The following is a 19,598-nucleotide window of genomic DNA, read 5'->3' on the forward strand; positions in this document are numbered from 1 at the left end:
CAATTTTCACTGCTTAGTATGAGGCGTACATTTTTTTTTTTCTATTTGATTCATTGTACTTCAGTAAAACACGTGCAGATAATCCCACATGCTACTGAGAAATGTGCCCAATCAGCCCAATCAGCAAAGAAACAATATAATGATGAATCATTCCGCTTAGTGATCCACATGAATAAAGAAGTTATGCTATCTATTGTAATATGTACTTATGTTTCAAGTTATGTTCAGCTCTGGAAATAATTCTAATAATATGTTATCAACCTTTTCATTTAATTAAAAAAATATATATTGGTGCTCACAAAAAACCCTTGAGTCCCATTAAACTTTATGAGCCTTTAGGAAAGCTACAAGTCTTCTGAGTTTGTGTACTTAACAGACCAGTGTTCTCCTTTTAAAGAGAAGAGGGTTTAATGACATTCAACACTGCAAGTCCTTTAAATGTATTATTGTATGAAAAACACCCCGCTGTTCCCTAATGCTAACCTTGCAAAGCAAACAAACTGATCAAGTGTTGGAGCCTCCTGCAAACCGCAGAAATGTACAGATCGCACAGCTGTAACTCATTTTGGAACACCCAGTGCTCATGCATTAGAAAGATGAACATGGTGTCTTCACATCAGTAAACTTGAAGGTTAGTTGTTTTGAATTCTGTGAATACTGGCCTCAGCAGTCGGAGCTACTGAATACTTCTGCTGAATTCTCAAAGTCAACAGCTACTGCTTAGAAGCAAAAATTTGTGGAGAACATTATTAAACATTGTCTTCCTTATTTTAGAGCTTTGCTTTTGTGGGTGTTTAGCAGAATATTAGCCAGAGCTATTGTTTTCGGATCTGGATAAAGCACATTGCAAGAACAGCAAGCAGAAAATAGGTGCTACATGGAATGTCCCAGAGAAAGTGAATCCCTGAGTTTTGAGCCTCAGTGATACTATCCCAAGAAATGTGAGCATGCCTCTAGAGAGTGTATTAAGTTCCGTCAGTCTTCAGCTGGAGTTTAGTTTGTGAAGGAGTGCATGTGACAGACTTCATCGAGTGAAGCTGAAAGACAGAGAACCTACTGGAGAAATGGCTGGAGAAAGCATGTCAATCTACTAGTGCAGTGGTCCACAACCCTGTCCTGGGGGCCCACCAGCCAGTCGGGTTTTCAGGATATCCACAATGAATATGCATGACAGAAAATTTGCATGTACATAACAGGTATGCAAAGCTATCTCATGCATATTCATTGTGGTAATACTGAAGATCCAACTGGATAGGTGTGCCTCTAGGAGAGGGTTGGGAGACACTGGGATAGGGTATAGTGCAGTGCTTCCCAACCCTGTCCTGGGGGCCCACCAGCCAGTCGGGTTTTCAGGATATCCACAATGAATATGCATGAGAGAAAATTTGCATGTACATAGTGTCTCCCAACCCTCTCCTAGAGGCACATCTATTCAGTTGGATCTTCAGTATTACCACAATGAATATGCATGAGATAGATTTGCATACCTGAGTCTCCAATGTATGCAAATCTATCTCATGCATATTCATTATGGATATCCTGAAAACCCAACTGGTTAGGTGTCTCTGCAGGAGAGGGTTGGGAAACACTGCCCTATCCTATGCTGCTTTTGGAATAGAAAACATTCTTAGGATGCTTAGAACATAAGAAATTGCCATGCTGGGGCAGACCAAGGGTCCATCAAGCATTCTGCAGGAAAAGAGTCAGAAGAACCTTTCTTTGGACATGTTGGGGAGAAGCCGCATGCTTTCAATTCCTGAAATTTTATTCTCAATAGGATATTTGAAGTTGGAGTCAGATGCATCAGTTACTTCACTATTGACCTTTACTCCATCATCCTTAATCTCCAAGTCAAAACCATTAGTAGGAGAAAACGTGTCCTGGAGAATGGATTTGAAAGTGTGTGGCTTTTCCCCAGCATATCCAAGGAAAGGATCATTTGATTCATTCCCTGCAGAATGCTTCCCTTTCAGGTATCCCATGAATCCTTTCTATTTCAGGAAGGCTAGGAACAGCATATTTTGAAGTCCTTACATTTTCAATGAAAACCCTATCTAGAAAGGGAGTGATGTGAAATATTTGATTGCTGAAATGGAACTTTGAAATTGACCTACTTGTTCAGTACAGAAAAACTTAGAACCGTGTATACTCGAATTCTGCCTGTGGAGTTGCATTGTAAATATTTTTTTTTTTGTAAACAAATGTCAGACCAGTTGGAGCCACAATTATTTCTGCTACTGGCTCTAGCTAGCAGTGCTGCTACAGAGAGGATCTGGTAATCCTTTTATTTCACCCTCTTAAAGAACTCTTAGACCATTGTGAATTGACCCGCTGAACAAACAGTTACAAAAACTGGCACTTGAACAGGGACAGGGTGAAAAGGGAGCATTTTTGGGACTGTTTTTTCTATTCTTACACTTCTGACTCCTGAAACCACATTTAAAATGGTGTCCATTAAAGTCTGAGGGTCTGTTTTTTGCCTAGGCTGGAAGAGCATGCTGCTGTTCTCGCTGTTTCAAAAGTACATAAGATTTGCCATATTGGGTCAGACCAAAGGTCCATCAAGCCCAGTATCCTGCTTCCAATACTGGCCAAACCAGGTCACAAATACCTGGCAGGATCCCAGGGGGTAGATAGATTCCATGCTGCTTATCCCAGTGCTAAGAAGTGGATTTCTGCAACTCCTCCTTAATAATGGTTTACAGACTTTTCCAAACCTTTTTTAAACACAGCTACACTAATAGCTTTCACCACATTTTCTGGCAATGAATTCCAGAGCTTAATTATGCGTTGAGTAAAAACTATTTTCTTTTATTAGTTTTAAATTTATTACCCAGTAACTTCATTGTGTGTCATCTAGTCTTTTTGTTCTTTGAAAGAGTAAACAACTAATTAATCTTTACTCATTCCACTCCATTCATTATTTTAAGGACCTCTATCATATCTCACCTTAGCCATCTCTTCTCCAGGCTGAAGAGTCCTTTATCCTTTATCCCTTTATCCTTTCCTCATAGGGAATCGATCCATCCCCTTTATCATTTTGGTTGCCCTTCTCTGTACCTTTTCTAATGCTGCTTTATCTTTTTTGAGATGTGGTGACCAGAACTGCACACAATACTCAAGATGAGGTCACACAATGAAGGCAATATGATATTCTGTGTTTTATTCTCCATTCCTTTCTTAATAATCCCTAGCATTCTATTTGTTTTCTTGGCTGCTGCTTCACACTGAACAGAAGACTTCAACGTATTATCGATGATGACGCCTAGATCCTTTTCCTGAATGGTGACTTATTTTCTAAATATGTTCTAAACTTCTAATAACGAACCTTGTTTTCTAAACATTTTCTCCTCCCTTCTCCCTTGTCTTTTAATTTATTGTGTTGAAAATCCTTTTATTATTTTACTTATTTTTAAAAATCTTTTTATTATTTTACTTATTTCTCAACAGAACATTAGTTTAAATTTAATTTCTACTCATTTTATTAATTTTAAAATGTCTGTATTTACTATATTTTAAATATAAGTCCCTTTAATTTAATTTAATTTAATTTAATTTCTGAATGGAGTGATCTAAATTGTTTTTGCACTTGTTTTTTAATTATATTGTATTTGAATATTGTATTTATTTATTGTACACCATCTAGATTGTTCGCAGATTGATGGTATATAAAACAAATAAATAAAATTAAAAAACCTTACATTGAGTAGCTATAATTTGGGTTGCTGCTGTTCATTAAAGTGCATCATTTTACACTTGTCCACATTAAATGTAATTTTCCATTTGCTTCCCAATCTCCCAGTTTTGCAAGATCTATTTGCAATTTCTGACAATTCTCTTGTGATTTAAGAACTTTGAAAAAATGTGTGTCATTGGCAAATTTGATTACATTACTTGGTGTTCACATTTCCAGGTCATTTATAAATATATTAAAAAGCAGTGGTCCCAGAACAGATCTCTGGAGCAGTCCACTATTCACCTTTCTCCACTGGGAAAATTTACCATTTAGACCAACTCTCTGTTTTCTATCTTTTAAACAGTTCCCAATCCATAATAGGGTGCTGCCCCCTATCCCATGACTTTTTAATTTTCTAAGTTACTCATGAGGGACTTAGTCAAATGCTTTCTAGAAATCCAAATACACTATGGGCCGGATTTAAAAAAAAAAAAACATTTGCGCGTAAATCCAGAGGCGCACATGTACGCCCGTGCGTATGTTTGAAAATTCACCCCTATATCAGCTGTCTCACCTTGATGCATATGCTTATTTAGTATTTACACCCTCATAAAAAGTAGCAGAATGGTGAGGCTGAATTGGTTAAATCTATGTTGGATTTGTTCCATTAAACTATACTTATCTATATGTTCAGCAATTTTGTTCTTTTGATTGACTCTACTATTTTACATGGCACAAACCTCAGACTTGCTGGTCTTTAGTTTCCTGGATTATCCCTTGATCCCTTTTTAAAAGTTGGAGTTAAATTGGCAACCCTCCAGTCTTCAGGTACCACAGATGATTTTAACGATAGTTTGCAAATTACTAATAGCAAGTCCACAATTTCATTTTTCAATTCTTTCACAGCACTCTGGGATATATACCATCTGGCCTAGAGGATTTGCTACTCTTTAGTTTCCCAATTTACCCTATTGCATCTTCCAGGTACACTGAGATTTGTTTAAGTTCTGCAGAATCATCTTCCTTGTGCCATTGTCTCATCCATGCATTGAGACTCTGGAGCTCTGCCTGCCTCTGGGGTCCTGCATGTGGAACAGGGACCATTTCTGGGAATGCTACCCTGGAGGTTCTGGATTTTAACTTTCTACCTAAAATCCTAAATTTGGCTTCCAGAACCTTCCTCCTGCACTTTCCCATGTCATTGATAGTCACATGTACCAAGACAGTCAGCTCCTCCCCAGCACTATCTAAAATCCTATCCATGTGATACGTGAGGTCCGCCACCTTTGCACAAGGCAGGCAAGTTACTAAGCGATTTTTACATCCACTAGCCACCCAGTTATCTACCTTCCTAATGATAGCCATCCAACTATGACAGCTATTCTAACCCTTCCCTCCTGGGCACATGCCCCTGGAGAGATATCATTGGTGTGAGAGGATACATCACCTTGAGTGCAGATCCTAGCTACAGGATTGCTTCCTGCCTCACCAAGGTGATGCCCTCCTTTTAGGTGACCTTTCTTCTCCAAGGCAGTGTAGGTACTGCCAGTTTGGAGGTAGGTCTTCTCTACTATGTCCTTGAAGGTCTCCTCTATATACCTCCCTATCTCTCTTTGCTCCTCTAGGTCTGCCAGACTAGTCTCCAGAGATCAGACTCATTCTCTAAGGGCTAGGAGCAGGGCCGGTGCATCCATTAGGTGAACTTTGGCGGTCGCCTAGGGCACCGAGCCAAATGGGGCGCTGATGAGCAGTCACGTGGTGCCGCAAGCGGGGCCTATCCCACTTGCGGCAAAGAGAGACAGGTAGGGGGCGTAACCGGGGGAGGGGGTGCGACCGGGGGGGAGACAGCGCAAGGATCGCCTAGGGTGCCCAATACCCTTGCACCGGCCCTGGCTAGGAGCCCTTTGCACCAAGTGCACACATATAACTTCTCACCAGTGCAAAACACTGGAAAGCCTCCCTTTCGCTGCTGGACTACCATCTCTATTTTAATTTTGTTGATTTCTTATCAAGTTAAAATTTCTATGGGAGTAGGGATGTAAAGCTAATTTAGAGTTCTTTTAGTCTATTGATTTATTTTATATTTGTCTATCAATGACCCTTAAAACACTACAATTATCTACTTATATCTACCTGGTTATCTACTTTATTGATACCTGTTTTGAATTTATTTCCTTCTGTATAAAATCTGTAGTAAATTTAGAGTAGGGAACCTTAAGGTATGCGCACACTTTCAGTCCTCTTATACTGCAAGGGATGTGGAGCCTGAAGTCTGGAATGCTTGTGCTGACCTCAGCCCTCTCCTGGGGGCTGCTGGGTAATTTATGCAGCTGAGCCTTCAAGTCCTCTTCTGCTGCAAGGGACACAAGGCCTCTGGAAGCTGGGATCATGGAGCCTGAAGACTGGAGCACTCATAGTGACCTCTGAAGTCCGCTCCTGGGGGCTCCTGGGTAATGTATGCAGATGAGTCTTCTGTTAAAGAGATGCAGGGCCTCAGGAACCTGGAGCTGTGGACCATGAAATCTGGATCACTCACAGTAACTTCTCAAGTCCTTTCCCTGGGGCTGGTAAGTAATGTATGCAGCTAAGCCTTCCAGTCCTCTTCTGCTGCAAGGGATTCAGGGCCTCTAGAAGCTGGGGCTATAGATCCTGAAGTCTAGGCTGCTTGCAGTGACCTCTGGAGTTCTCTCCCAAGGGCTGCTGGGTAATGTATGCAGCCGAGCCTTCCGCTCCTCTTCTGCTGCAAGGCATGTGGGGGTCTCTGGAAGCTAGGGCTGTGGAGCCTAAACTTGGATCATCGTGGTGACCTCTGGAAACCTTTCTTGGGGGCTGCTGGCTAATGTATAAAAATGAGCCATCTGGTCCTCTTTTGCTGCCTCTGTGTTCTGAGTGAAGGGAATCATGCCAAAGGAGAGAAAAACATCCCCCCTTGGGCAAGCCAAAATCCTAAAACTGTGTGAAGAGATTCAAGGAGGAGCTCTTTAGAAGTGTATTGAGTGGGAAAAGTGACATCACCATGTCAAAGCAGCAGTGGAAAATTAGTGCGTGAGAGTGTGAATGTGTGTGGCAGGATCCTCGTGTCAGCAGTAGTGGATGCAGGTGTGGAATGCGTGCCACAGGCCTAACACCTTCTTTGCAGTGAGAACAGGGAGTCAAGCTGAGCATGGAGAAGTCACACTGGCGCATATGCTGGCTATATTGAAAGAAAAGAAAACATAGACATGCAGCGGAGAGCTTCAGCTTGTCAGATAGAGCAGCAGAGGGATTCTGAAATTCTCCCCTCAGAATTGCTGCTGGTGAAAATGGAGCATTTTCTTCTGGGGCAGACGTCAGTTGAGTCCCTGCCCCAATGAGTGAACCTTATAAGCTGGGTCTCAGAACTGAGACTGGAGGTGTGTGATTGCCCCTATTTGGGATCCAGCAATACCAGTGAGCTGCAAAACTATTTCCCAGTTATGGCAGAAGAATTATCTAAAGCTGAAGAGTTGCCATGAGTTGTCGAAGGTAGACTTGCAAGCTATCCTTGTCCCAAGCCTAGAGAGGTGCAGCAATATAGTTGTACCAGTGCTCTCTGTGATCTGGACATCTTAGAAGATGTCTTGGAAAAGGCACAGATGGAGGAATTCAGATTCCTGTATTTGTACTACCTCTGCCAGCACTATAAAGCAACATGGGCCTTTTATCATAAGACTGAAGACCATTGGGGTTTTTCTTATTCTCAGCTACCAGCATGGTGCTTAGATATCATGGAGGTGAGCCCAGACTATTGGATCTACTAGAACATTCTGGCCAGAATAAGTCTATGCCCTAGCCACTATGAGTACAATCTGATGTTCTGGACTTCTTAGTGACACGAGTCACTTTTGTATATCAGTTTCATGCTGTTTCATTTGTCCCCTGAGACAATGAGGAGCATGTGCTGCATGGGACCTGATGATTATTCTGGGCGATTGCCCCTGTTATGTTAGGCTTCAGCCTCTAAAACAGAATGGCCTATTTTTCCTTTCTGCCTGGTTGCTGGCTGGGAATAGACTAGTCAGGACAGACATCAGGACTGAACCTGCCAAGATCAGGGCCTTGACTTGAACTATGAGCTGAGGCCCTAAGAAGCAAGCCCAGGACAGAGAGACTGATCCTTCCTGGATCATCTTGTACCCAGCATGTTTTCTCAGGTTTTCCTGTTGGTGCTTAACTGTAAGTCCTAAAGTTAACTGCCCAGTTTGGAAAAAGGACTGGAATAAAAGGATTTAAGTGCTATAAAGAATTTACTACTCAGTAATGTATCCATGTGCCATGAAACTGTCATATGATTTCTATAAAAATAAAACTTAAAACAAGGTTCCTGCGCATCTGTGTATTTTGTAAATATATGTTCTCCCACACTCTTTTTCAGGTATTGCAATGAAAAACTACAAAGTGTTTCTTGTGTAAATAAATATGATTCCTTTCTACAGGATTGGCAGAGCAACCAAGATTCTCTTTTCTTTTTTTTCCATAAAAAGAGGAGTAACTTCTCATTCATGCAACCTGCAAGATCTGAAGGCCTATTTTGGATATCACCATCTAGGTGATTCCCTCTGCTCCAGCAAGGGGTGGTAAGGTGTGAGAAGACGGGGCCTGTGTTCCTGGGGCCAGCAGGGGCTCGAGATGTTTACACCCCACAGGAGGCAGTCCCAGCCATCTCTCAACAGCGACACCTACTGATTGGCTCAAGACTGCCCTGAAGGGGACCTGTGATCTGTGCCTGCCAGCCAGCTGGAGGACCGAGCTGGGCTAGGAACCGTGAAAGGTAGGGGACAACAGGAGAAAGCCTGGGTGGCGGCAAATGAAGGCTGATGGCAACAGCACCATTGCTGGGGTAGGTTCGGGTTGAGCTGAAAGTCTGTGAAGGAGCAGAAAGAAGCAAATGTAACAAAATATTAATAAAAGAATAGGGAGCCTATAACAACAAATGAAGGTTCTGTTTACGCTCCTTTCTTACAAACCGTGGAATCCAGTTTCAAATGGGCTCGAAAGACATCCTCAGTCAGGTAAGCTGGGCAGCACTTATCTTCTGGAAACTGACAGTAGTATTTCTTTAAATCTGCAATTTCTAAAGTAAAACTTGCTAAAACAAGTGCACGAGAGTGGGGCGTTTTCGAAGGGCTCCCATGCAACTGAAAAGGGTGTCTCGTTCCTGGTATCAGCATTATTTCTGCTTTAGAACGGCCATAAAAGAGGGGACTTTCAGTAGCCAAGGTGCACACACACACACGGCAGAGCTTCTTTCAATCTCCTGTACCCACCCCAGTCAATCACCCCAAACAGCAGGCTTGGAAGGACTAATCAGTGCTTCAATAATACATGAAAAATGGTTTCCAGGACTCGCTGGGGGGACCCTCTGAATCCATTACCAAGGCAGCGCAAAAATGAGAGGTTAGGCTTGTGGTCAGTGCTGATGGCGGGGCAAAATTAATTCAGCGACTCCAGAGAGTCTGCAGAAGCAGCGTCCCGAGAAGCCAGGACACTGGCTGACACTTTGCTGACCCTGACTCTGTGTACGCTGCAGACAATTATGTGGGCAATGATTGCAGAAATGTAGGTTTTACTATGGTTACATTGATATCTTAGCTACTTTACTGATTATCTAATTCTGGGTGGTGGGGAAACCGCTAATGAAGGGTGTGCTGCAACCCTGCCAGTTCGGTAATTGGCTATCGACATCTTCGGTAAGTGGGAAGCCTGCTCCCTGTCTTCCCTCGCACACGCTGTGAGCTTGGCCTCAGTGGAGATGGCCTGCTGCAGGTTATTTAAAAACCCTAATCCTGTAACTCAAAGTGAGAGGGGGGATACAGAATGATTCCTAGGAATGATAACGGGCGTTTTCAGTCCGGCTTCTCTTATCTGGAGGAGGGGAAGAGGAATAGTGGTTTCAGTACCTGATTGCAGTAAAAATATTTAGGGGTTTGTTTTTTTTTATGCTTGTTCTGTTTGCTCTCTATGGCTCATCAGTTCATCACAATGGTCTACGTTTGTACAGACACGGGGTGCAGATATGCAACCCTAACAAATCCTGTTACTCGGTCACCCCAGTAAGCCTACAAAAGGTAGCTTGCAGGACTCTGGTTTCAAAAGAGGGGGTTCCCCCATTCTATTGCTATTGCAAAATACTTTGGAAAACAGGGACCTTAAGTTATAGGGAAACAAGCGCACTATATGCACGGTTGCCCCTCAAAAATATTCATTTTCGAACAGATGATGGGAATGAAGGTTTGAAAAAGATTTAAAACATCCTCCTGAAGGCAGGACTCACAGACTTTTATCGTGGGTTACAAAAAGTGTTTCAATATTAAGAGTCCTCGGAAGGAAGAACTGCACTAGACACAGTTAAACTGCAATGTATATACAGATACAAACATGTACCCACTGCTGGGGACAGAACAACATGTACATTTGTATGTGTGTATGTGCTGTCTAAACTGCAGACATACAATAGTGCAGGGACAGATTTAGGCACAGGCAGAATAGGCATGGTCCCAGGGCGTCAAATTCTGAAGGTGCCCCAAAACTGGGACTCCTCCTGCTGCTCTCTGATTTCTAGGGGCAGACTCCTCCTCCTCCTCCTCCACCCCTCAGCCCTCTGCCTATGGATGCCGTAAATCTTAAATCCAGCCTTGCAATAGTGTAATATAACGCCCTGCATTTTTGAGAAGAATATGCTCCACTCTGGGCTGGTCCAATGGCTCATCAGCAGAGTTGTACGACTCCTGAGCCTGGCTTTTGCTTGACTGCCCCTCTGGCTGGCCAGAGAGTGTGCTCTGCAGGCAGTGTTCATGGCCCCCACAGGTTTGGAAGTCCCAACTAGAGTGCAAATAGCCATATAAGCTGCTAGGTTCAGGAGAGCGCTACTGTGCGTGCCTCTCAGCTAGAGGTCGGTCACTGTGATGACTGGGCCAGGTGGGAAGAGAGGGGGAAAAAACGTGTAGGAAAAAAGCTATGAGGTGGCTGCGAATGAAGGCTCCTATGATATTTTAGCCGGAAACTCAAGGGAGTAGGAGGAAGCTGCCAGGCTCAAAACTAAAGTTGCTCTGAAAGTTGCAGTTTTGGCATTGCCAGCCCAGTCTCTGATCTGTAAGGGAATGATTTCTTTTCTTCTGATCTATAAGTGGCTGATTATTTCTTTTACATGCTTGTTTGTTTGTTTGTTTATTTATTTATTTATTTATTTATTTATAGTCCGCCTTTCGGCACTTCAAAGTGGATTACATTCAGATGCTGTAGGTCTTTGCCTACCCCCAGAGGGCTTACAATCTTACTGGTCGGTACAGAAAGGTGCATTCAGCTTATCTGGCTAACTAGTGGCAAACCGCGCCAGATAGCCAGATAAGTACTGACTTGCTCGGATAAGTGGCAGTGACTCTCCACTGTCAGGTAGCCAGATAAATCGGTACTTAACAGTATCTGGGAAAGTGGTGGTGTCTGCAGCCGCTTACCTGGATAGTGGCTGCCATCCGGCCACGATCCTTTGGTTAGGGATGCCTTCCCCTCCAGCCATCCAGAGTTTAAATGTGCATGTGGCCTGTGCCAAGGAGCGGCAGTGAAACCTGGTTTCTCTAGTTTACAGCTCGCTGCTCTAACCATTGGGTTACTCCCTCCACTCCTTATAGTTACATTCTAAAGTAAATATTCTGTGCTTTTTCTAATTATTCATTTGTAGTAATAGACACAAAGGAGTGAATTTTCAAAGCAGATGCACACATAAAGATAGCGTACATCCTAGCAATTTTCAAAAGCCCATTACGAGCACATCAGCCAGTTTTACGCACAGAGATCCATCTGAAAATTACCTGCAAAGGCTTTACGTGGTTTATTTTTCAAAGTGACTAACCATAATACCTCTGGTATTTCAAATGAAAATACCATGATTAATCTCCTGAACACTGCTTTGAAAATCAGTCCTGTAAAATTCCATAATTATTTATTGCAATCTTACTGCCTAACTACGATATAAACATTTGCTTGCTGCAGTTTAGTTCATTATGCATGCCTGGTAATTAACACGCTAGGCCGACATGGTGAGAAGTATGAAGTAGAGTGTTCTTCTGTTTTTTTCCCTCTGAACCCTGTTCTTCAAACTAGCAGGCTTAAATAAATACCTGATGCCCCTGAGGAAGAGTTGAAATGCGTGGCACCGGGCTTCTGCGGGCCTTCTGTGGGCTTGTACTTAGAGCATTTTATGGCAATTCATAACTTTGAAAAGACTGAACATTTCCATCTGAAGCATTAAGATAAGTGGATATTTTTTTGCATTTTATTATGGATAGCTTTTATAAGCAAACAATATAGAAATGAAAAAAATTCTGTAAATAGCCATTTAGCAAATGTCTACAGCTCCCTATTACGACGGTTTCTTAAATTAGGCATAGGATCTATTTGAGATTTCACCTTGGTTTTTCTTTCTTAAAGTTTGATTTTCACCTAGGTATTTTTGGTTTGTTTGTGTTGGTAATTAACACGTGCAGCACATATTACTATATCATTAAAATAGCCATGTTTAATGCCCTGTGTTCTAATTCTCTATTTGTTTTTTTTCTCACAGCTATTCATTCTAAGCACATTTAATTCCCAGGAATAGAAACCATGCCAAAATAAGCACAGGAGAAAATGGAGCTGTTGCTTTCCATAGCTTAGATGAAATATGTGCTTTCTATTAAAGCACAGAAAAGGCTTTATTCAGCAAAAACGCTACAGCATGTGGGCCTTCTGTATGCTGCAGGCTATGGAAAAAGTTTCTTCATCCTTTTAGCCAAGTCAGCAATAGTCTGCTCATCCCATCAAAGCTGGCAGGGATCCACCTGAGATGGTCCCAGCTCAGCAGGTGGTAAGGCCGGGGGGGGGGGGGGGGGGTGAGATCTGTAGTGGGAGTGGAGGCCCTGACTTTGTCCACAGGTAATGCGGCAGGTCTGCACAAGACAGGAGGGGTGCTGGCCATTTCTGGCCACATAAGCACAGTAGCAGCTTAATCCACTGCAAATGTAAAGGGAGGGGGGAAGACCAAAAGTTAGGATTCAAGCATTGTAATTTCCAGAAGTGGCGTCAGCCACAAGTGAGTTAAGTCCTAGTGGTGAGGGCCACTATTGGCCACATCAGTGACAGATGAGTTTTGAGTGGCATCCAGCCATACACAGGCACTGCGGCTTTATGAAAGCGGCAGCAGTATTGACAGAAACCGAATCCGCAGGGGCACTGGTTTGAGCGAGGGACAGGCACTGTGTGTGCAGTTTTTGGAGTCTTCTTTGTATGCTGCAAGGACGTTAATGGGCACCGTTTATAACCTGAGTGCTCTATTAAATGAGTGCCTGCTGATTACATCAGCAATTCTTCTGGGGAATCGGAATGTCAGCCATCTTTGTAGTTTTGCTGAACTAGAGAAAGTATAACTTTTAAGTGATTGGGGACTGAGACATATCACAATGTCAGGGAAGGGCTTTTTTTTTTTTTAATCTCTGGGAACTATTTAGACTTACTGTTTTTGAGCTTGAAGGCTGTATCTCTTAATCACCGATGCACTAAGATACAAAGGTTTTCACAGATGGGGGACTTCATGCATAAATATGTGCTGAATGCCCCCAAAACCCATCATGTCAAGCTTTTGTGTGTTTTAATTCGGGTAGGACCTGACTGCAAAAACATTCACAAAATTGCATTCTTTGACATAGTAAACTTATGCGCATAGTCCTCTAACAGGTTTAAGTTTACAAAAATTCTGAAATAATGAGCTGATGTTATGCAATATCATGCAAAGTAGCTCGCTGACTCAGAATTCAGCAAAAATTGGCCTATGAAGCCATCTTTTTAAAAAAAAAACTTTTTATTTATGCATTTCAACATTTATAATAAGCACAAAATCCTGCTCAACAGTACAAAGTAAGCTGTTATCACAGAAACAGAAAAAAAAGAAGAAAAATATACAAACATGGATTCTAATGGCCTACCCACAAGACCCCAATGGGAGGAGAGAGATAAAGAGACACAAAATAAGGAATGAAACTTAAACTAAGTGCTATACCTGTAAGTTCAAATACAAATAACATCAGCAGCACTTACAAAGGAGTCGGGGTAGAAGTAATAACCTGTGGAGACCTGTTATCAATAAAAGCTTTTAAGTGAGAAGATTCAAAATAGACATAAGTATTACCAGAGTGACAAACATTTTGCAGGATATCTCAAAGAAAAGGTACTCCCAATGTCAATAATACCATCTCTAAGCTGGAGAAAAGCCTTCCTCCTCGCCTGAGTCTGTCTACAGCCATCAGGGAAAACCCCAACTTTATGATCCATAAATATAAACTGTCTTTTAGGAAAAAAACAATCTTAAAATGAAGTTCTTCTCCACCTCGGATGAACAAGTGACCAATAAGTTAGCATGAACTTTAATAAGATCTAAAGAGTGTTCCAAAAAACAAATCTGTCAAATGTAGATCAACATTTGAAACAGATGCCTCAGGTTCTCCTCTAGTCTCCTTCTCATGTAAGGTAAGTAAATGCATTTTTGATACTGAAGGGAGGGGATCATCAGAAATTCCAACCCTTCTTCGAAGTATTTTCCCAATAAGACATTGTCTTTGTTTTTTCAGAGCCAGGTTTTATTAAACTGGTTCTTGTAAATTTTACCACCCAATCAGCAGTAACTTTTCTTAAATCAGAAATGCTGGGACCAATCAATTTCTGAGATACAATTTCTAAGAGTACAAGTGTGTAAGAATTCAGTTCAGGACTTTGAATCTGCATCTGTCTTTCAGTGAGCACACAGCTGAATTGGTGTTCCTCCTGTGTTTGGTTAACTGAGATAAATTGGGTATTAGATGTAGTAAATTGAAGAAAAAGTGTCAGAGAGTTGTTACAGTTGGTCATCAAAAGAGTTAGAGGTAACTAACCTGACACCTTCACTCCCACAATATACGTGTGCTGATACCTCATGTTGGTATGTAACAGGTCAGGAAAGTGAAGAGACACAGTGGGAATGTTTATTTCAGTGCATACGCCTGGCAGGTTGATTTCACGCACACAGCTGGCGTAAGATCTTGATTGGAGGCACAGATTAGCGAGGAGAGGTGGTGGAGACACTAACAGTAATGAAAAGCCTGGGATGAGCACAGAAGACATCTAGTTGTGATGAAGTGAGGGGAAAGCCAGGGGTCACCTGGGGTGTCTAGAATTGCACCAGAAATAAAATTGGGCAGACTAGATGGGCCTAATGGTCTTTATCAAGAGTCATATTCTCTGTGTTTGTTTAGTCTAATAAGAAAAGTATTAAAAGTGACAGCTAGGGGCATTCCGAAGACTGCAAGGGATATTGTGTCGGTAATGAGGGATATTTGCCACCAGCCAGTGCTGATTTTTTTTTTTGACCCAGTAGATTCCTTCTTCCATGCGATGTTTCCCTGTTTTATATCCCCTCCTACATTTCTTGTTCCAGACATTGTGGAGACAGTCCTTGGCTGGGAGTCACTTCTGGAACCCTGCGATCATGGGCCCTAAATCCAGCCAATAGATGTCATCATTGCACAGTTATTATGACTCCTCTGCCCCCCGTACCTGAGCTCCTTCCCCTTCACCCCCCCAGAGCTGTGAAAGCAGCCCCAGACTTGGTTGGATTGAGGAACAGAAGATCTGACCCAGAGACCAATCTCAGGTCGCTCCCCATGGCAATGTGAAGCACTTCCCTGAGCTGCCAGGCTGACCCTGGACTCTTTTTGTATTATTGCTGTGATTATTTGGACAAGCTCTGCTTCTTTTCTGGCACATGGTGTATGAATCATCAGCTAAGTAATCTAGAAGATATTTAGAAAGCAATTACAAACAAGAAGGTCATGGCAGCAGGTTTCACAAGTGCTCCATTTAGCATTTTAGCAGCTACTTTTCCCCTTCGTATACTGCTGACTAATATTATGTTCTTCGCTGATGAGTCCGAACCTTCGTTTTCGGTTTTTGTTTTATTTTCCCTGGAAATTTCAATCTTATAACAATGTTATTTCAAATTCATTTTTCCACTGACATCCTTTGTTATAACATTAAAATTCCCAGGCAAAATAAAATAAAAACTGAAAACAAAGATCCCTACTTATGAGTAAGAGGAAAGGCAGAAGTCATATGGAACCCACTTTGCATGACTGGACTGGAGAAGACAAGGGGGGGGGGGGGCACATCTGGGATCTGCTGGGCCATTATACAACCTATGGGACTCCTGGGGGTTTCTTCTGAAAGAGGGGAAGGACTTGCTTCATGCCGTTGGGGCTTGGGACCCTCTCTTGGGTTTGAAGAACAAAGATACATCTGCTACAGTGCGAGTCGTTCCAAAAATAAAAGAGTTTCTGGAGGTACTTGATAACAGAGCCTTAGCTAGCTATATGGCAGATGTGGCCACGGCCAGAGGCGCCATCCACCAGAGGCGCTATTGTGCGGAACGCATTGGCCTCCTCCTGTACCAGCGAAGAGGCGCACAGCAGCCTACGGGGCTGCAAAAAACATCAGCGCCCTCCTCCCTTTTCCCACCTCAGCAGTGAAGATCAGCGCAGTCCCATCCTCCTCCTTCCTCTCCCTGCACCAGCAATAAAGAGCACTAGAGCAGACCGGCCACGGGGTTGGGAAAAGCATCGATCTCCTTCGCTCTCTCCCAGCCCTGGCAGTGAAGATAAGCTCGGCCCATAGGTCCACAAAAAAGCATCAGTTTCCTTCTCCCTCTCCCAGCTCTGGCAATAAGAAACAGCTCATCCTGCGCCCCTGCGTGGCCTCATCTGCCTCTCCTCCTCCCCCTGCCCCAGCACTGAGGAAAGGGGCAGCCTGTAATATCGTAATATCATCCTTCCTTCATCGCCCCCACAGTGAGAAGCAGCGTGGCCCAAGAAGCAACGCCCTCCCTACTCATGCTCCAGCCTCGCTCCCCATACTCGGAAGTAGAAGTAGCAAACCTGGAGGCTAGAAGAAAGAGGAAGTCTGGTGGGCCCTAAGGGTTGAAGGAGGCGGCTGCTGCTGCCCCTTTGCTTCCAGAGGTGAAAAAAGAGAGAGAGAGAGTGTGTGTGTGTGTGATTGTGCAATTGTGAGGAAGAGCATATGAGCCTGTGTGTATGATTAAGCATGTGAGAGTATATGAGCATGCGTGTATGATTGAGCATGTTAGAGAGTGCATATGAGCATATGTGTGCATGATTAAGTATGTGAGAGCTTATGAGAGTGTGTGTGTATATGATTGCACATGTGGGAGAGAGAATATGAGCATGTGTGCATGACTGAGCATGTGAAAGAGAGTGAACAAGCATGTGTGTGTGTATGAGCAGGTGAGAGAAAGCGAACGTGCGAGTGGGTATTATTGAGCATGCAAGAGAGCAAATGAGTGTGCATGTGTGTGAGTGAGTGTGTATGAGTATGTGAGAGAAAGTGAATGAGTGAGTGGGTATTAATGAGCATGCAAAAGAGAGAAAATGAGTGTGTGTGTTTGTATATAATTGAGCATATGAGAGAAAGTGAACGAGTGTGTGTGTGTGTGTGTGTGTGTGTGCGCATATGGTTGACCATGTACGCAATAACCCTCTCCCCTCTCCCTGCTAATCCATCACCATGTCAGGACAACTGGAAATCAAAATTTGCCAGGTATGGACACAGGTTTTAATTATTGGGTGTTTGATGTATCAGCTTTTTTGAAATATTTTATAGCATTTGAAAAAGTTTCATATGAATATTTAATTATTGCAGTTGATTTTTTTTAATATTACAATTTTTATTAGTATGGATTCACTGTTATGATTTATATTTCTTGACTTTGTTGTCTGATGTTTTATGAGGAATGGTGATGTTTCTGTTTTTCCATAGCTTTACTGCATACAGAGGCTGGCTTGTTGCAGTTTCCAGTTCAGTTTTTTTCTGCATGTTTCTATTTACACTAGATGTTCTCTTTATTCAATATTTGGTGAGGGTCTGTCTGTGTTCTGCATGAGTGAACAAGGGGAGGCATTCTGCTAGCGTGCAGTTTCTCAGTAGAGATCTATAACAGCCTGTTCTGTTTTCCTAATAGGTGTATTTGTGTCTTAGGGCCTGGTGTAATATTTACAGTATTGTCTTTTCATAGGTAGGTTGTTACAATTTGAGTTATCTGAGGGCCAAGCCTTCACCCAATACATGTTATCATAGGTTTAATACCATATGGGTTCCAAATGCCTTTTTTAAAAAATTTTTTTGCTTTTTTTGCAGGGTTTTCTGGTTGTCACCACAACAGTGCATGTAAATATAATATACATGTTGCTGTAAGCTTATGGTGTTATATGTTGTGTTAAGGGTGAGAATGCACTCTTTTACTTGGCCATAGGTGCCAAATGGCCTGGCTTGATAAACTGACAGAAAATACATTTCTTCTAGGTAATGTCCATAAAGTAAAATCAGACAGTCGTGTACAGTTCATCAGCAAGCAGGAGCTCCTCCGATTCAAAAAACTCCCTATCTTAGGGTATCCTAGATTTTCCATTAGGTACCTGAATCTGCCTGATTTTTCCATCTCCTCCGAATTCACAGGGCAGATTCTCTGCACCAGAATGAGATCCTTATCACTCTAGTGACTCGCTACTGAAACTTCCACTGGTAGGCCTTTTGCTATAAAAGCTCCTGATTGTTGCACGCCCCGTCCACGCCCGGCCCACGCACAGGCCTGCTCACCTCGCTAGCTCCTCTGCAGGTCATGGGTTGGCCTCCCCAGTGGCAGCCGTGGGCTCCTCCAGGCCTAGGCGTCCCGCTGCGGCGGTTGCCAGGCCTTCTACTGCGCACCAGGCCTCATGCTGGAGTTCGGCGTCCTCAGTGACATTGGTCACACCCCTACGCATGCGTGCGCAGACCGCCCGGCCTCTTGTAGGGCCAGGGGCGGGTCCTAGCTCCACGGCGCGCCCTGATTGAACGTACGATATAAGGAAGTCCCTGCCTGCACTTCCTTGCCTTGTGTAAGTGTGCTAGTGTACTAGTTTGCCTCCGCGTTCACAGTCTTGTTCCAGTCTTGTTCCAGCGTCCTACTGTTCCAGCCTTGTCCAGCGTCCTTCTGTTCCGGCGTCCTTCTGTTCCAGCGCCTGTCCGTCCTGTCTCCCCAGGTTGTACCTTCGCACTGTCTCTCTGGTACTGACCTCGGCCTGCTCCTTGACCATTCTGTTCGCTGCCTGGATCCTGACCTCTGCCTGCCTTGTGACCTCATCTGACCTCTGGAACCTGACCCCTGCTTCGTTGACCATTCCTCGGACTGATCCTCGGATTCTGACCCCGGCTGCCATTGACCACGTCTCCTGATTCTGGCTTTATCCCTTGCCTACGCTGTACTGGCCTTCCTTGCTTCTCCAGATCTACAGCCTAGTGACCGTCTGTGCTCCCTTGCTGCTCGTGGGCATGCCTCTCTACTACCTCTCCGGGAGACCCTGCGAGGCCCACCTAAGCCCAAGCGGCCCGGGTCCCTACGGGGTCCACCCGGGGGGATCTCAGGCTTCCAGTGGTGAAGCTCATCCTAGCTTCTGTCTCCTCCTGTGCTCCGCCCCCTGGTGGCAGGAGCTTCCTGGTCCCTACTCGTTCTCCACTGCTCCAGGACAAGGGTCCACCTCCAAGCACAACACTGAGGACCTTTTTCATTTCAATTTCCATTTACATGTTGCCCTCCGTCAAAAAAGGACTCAGGGTGGCTTGCAACATAGCAATCAAATGCAGTTCCATCATATCTAATAACATATATAGCAAATAATAAATGCTACAAAACACTAGCATATACATGTATAAAAACACATATACAGCAAAATATCAAAGGCATAAAAAAATAACATCAATTTTAATTACAATGATAAATAACAATAGGCAATGACTATTCCTTCCTCACCCCAACATGGGACGACTCTCTTGGGTAAAAGAGCATATGCAGTGATAG

This window comes from Rhinatrema bivittatum, chromosome 4 (assembly GCF_901001135.1).
Source record: "Rhinatrema bivittatum chromosome 4, aRhiBiv1.1, whole genome shotgun sequence".
Lineage (NCBI taxonomy): Eukaryota > Metazoa > Chordata > Amphibia > Gymnophiona > Rhinatrematidae > Rhinatrema > Rhinatrema bivittatum.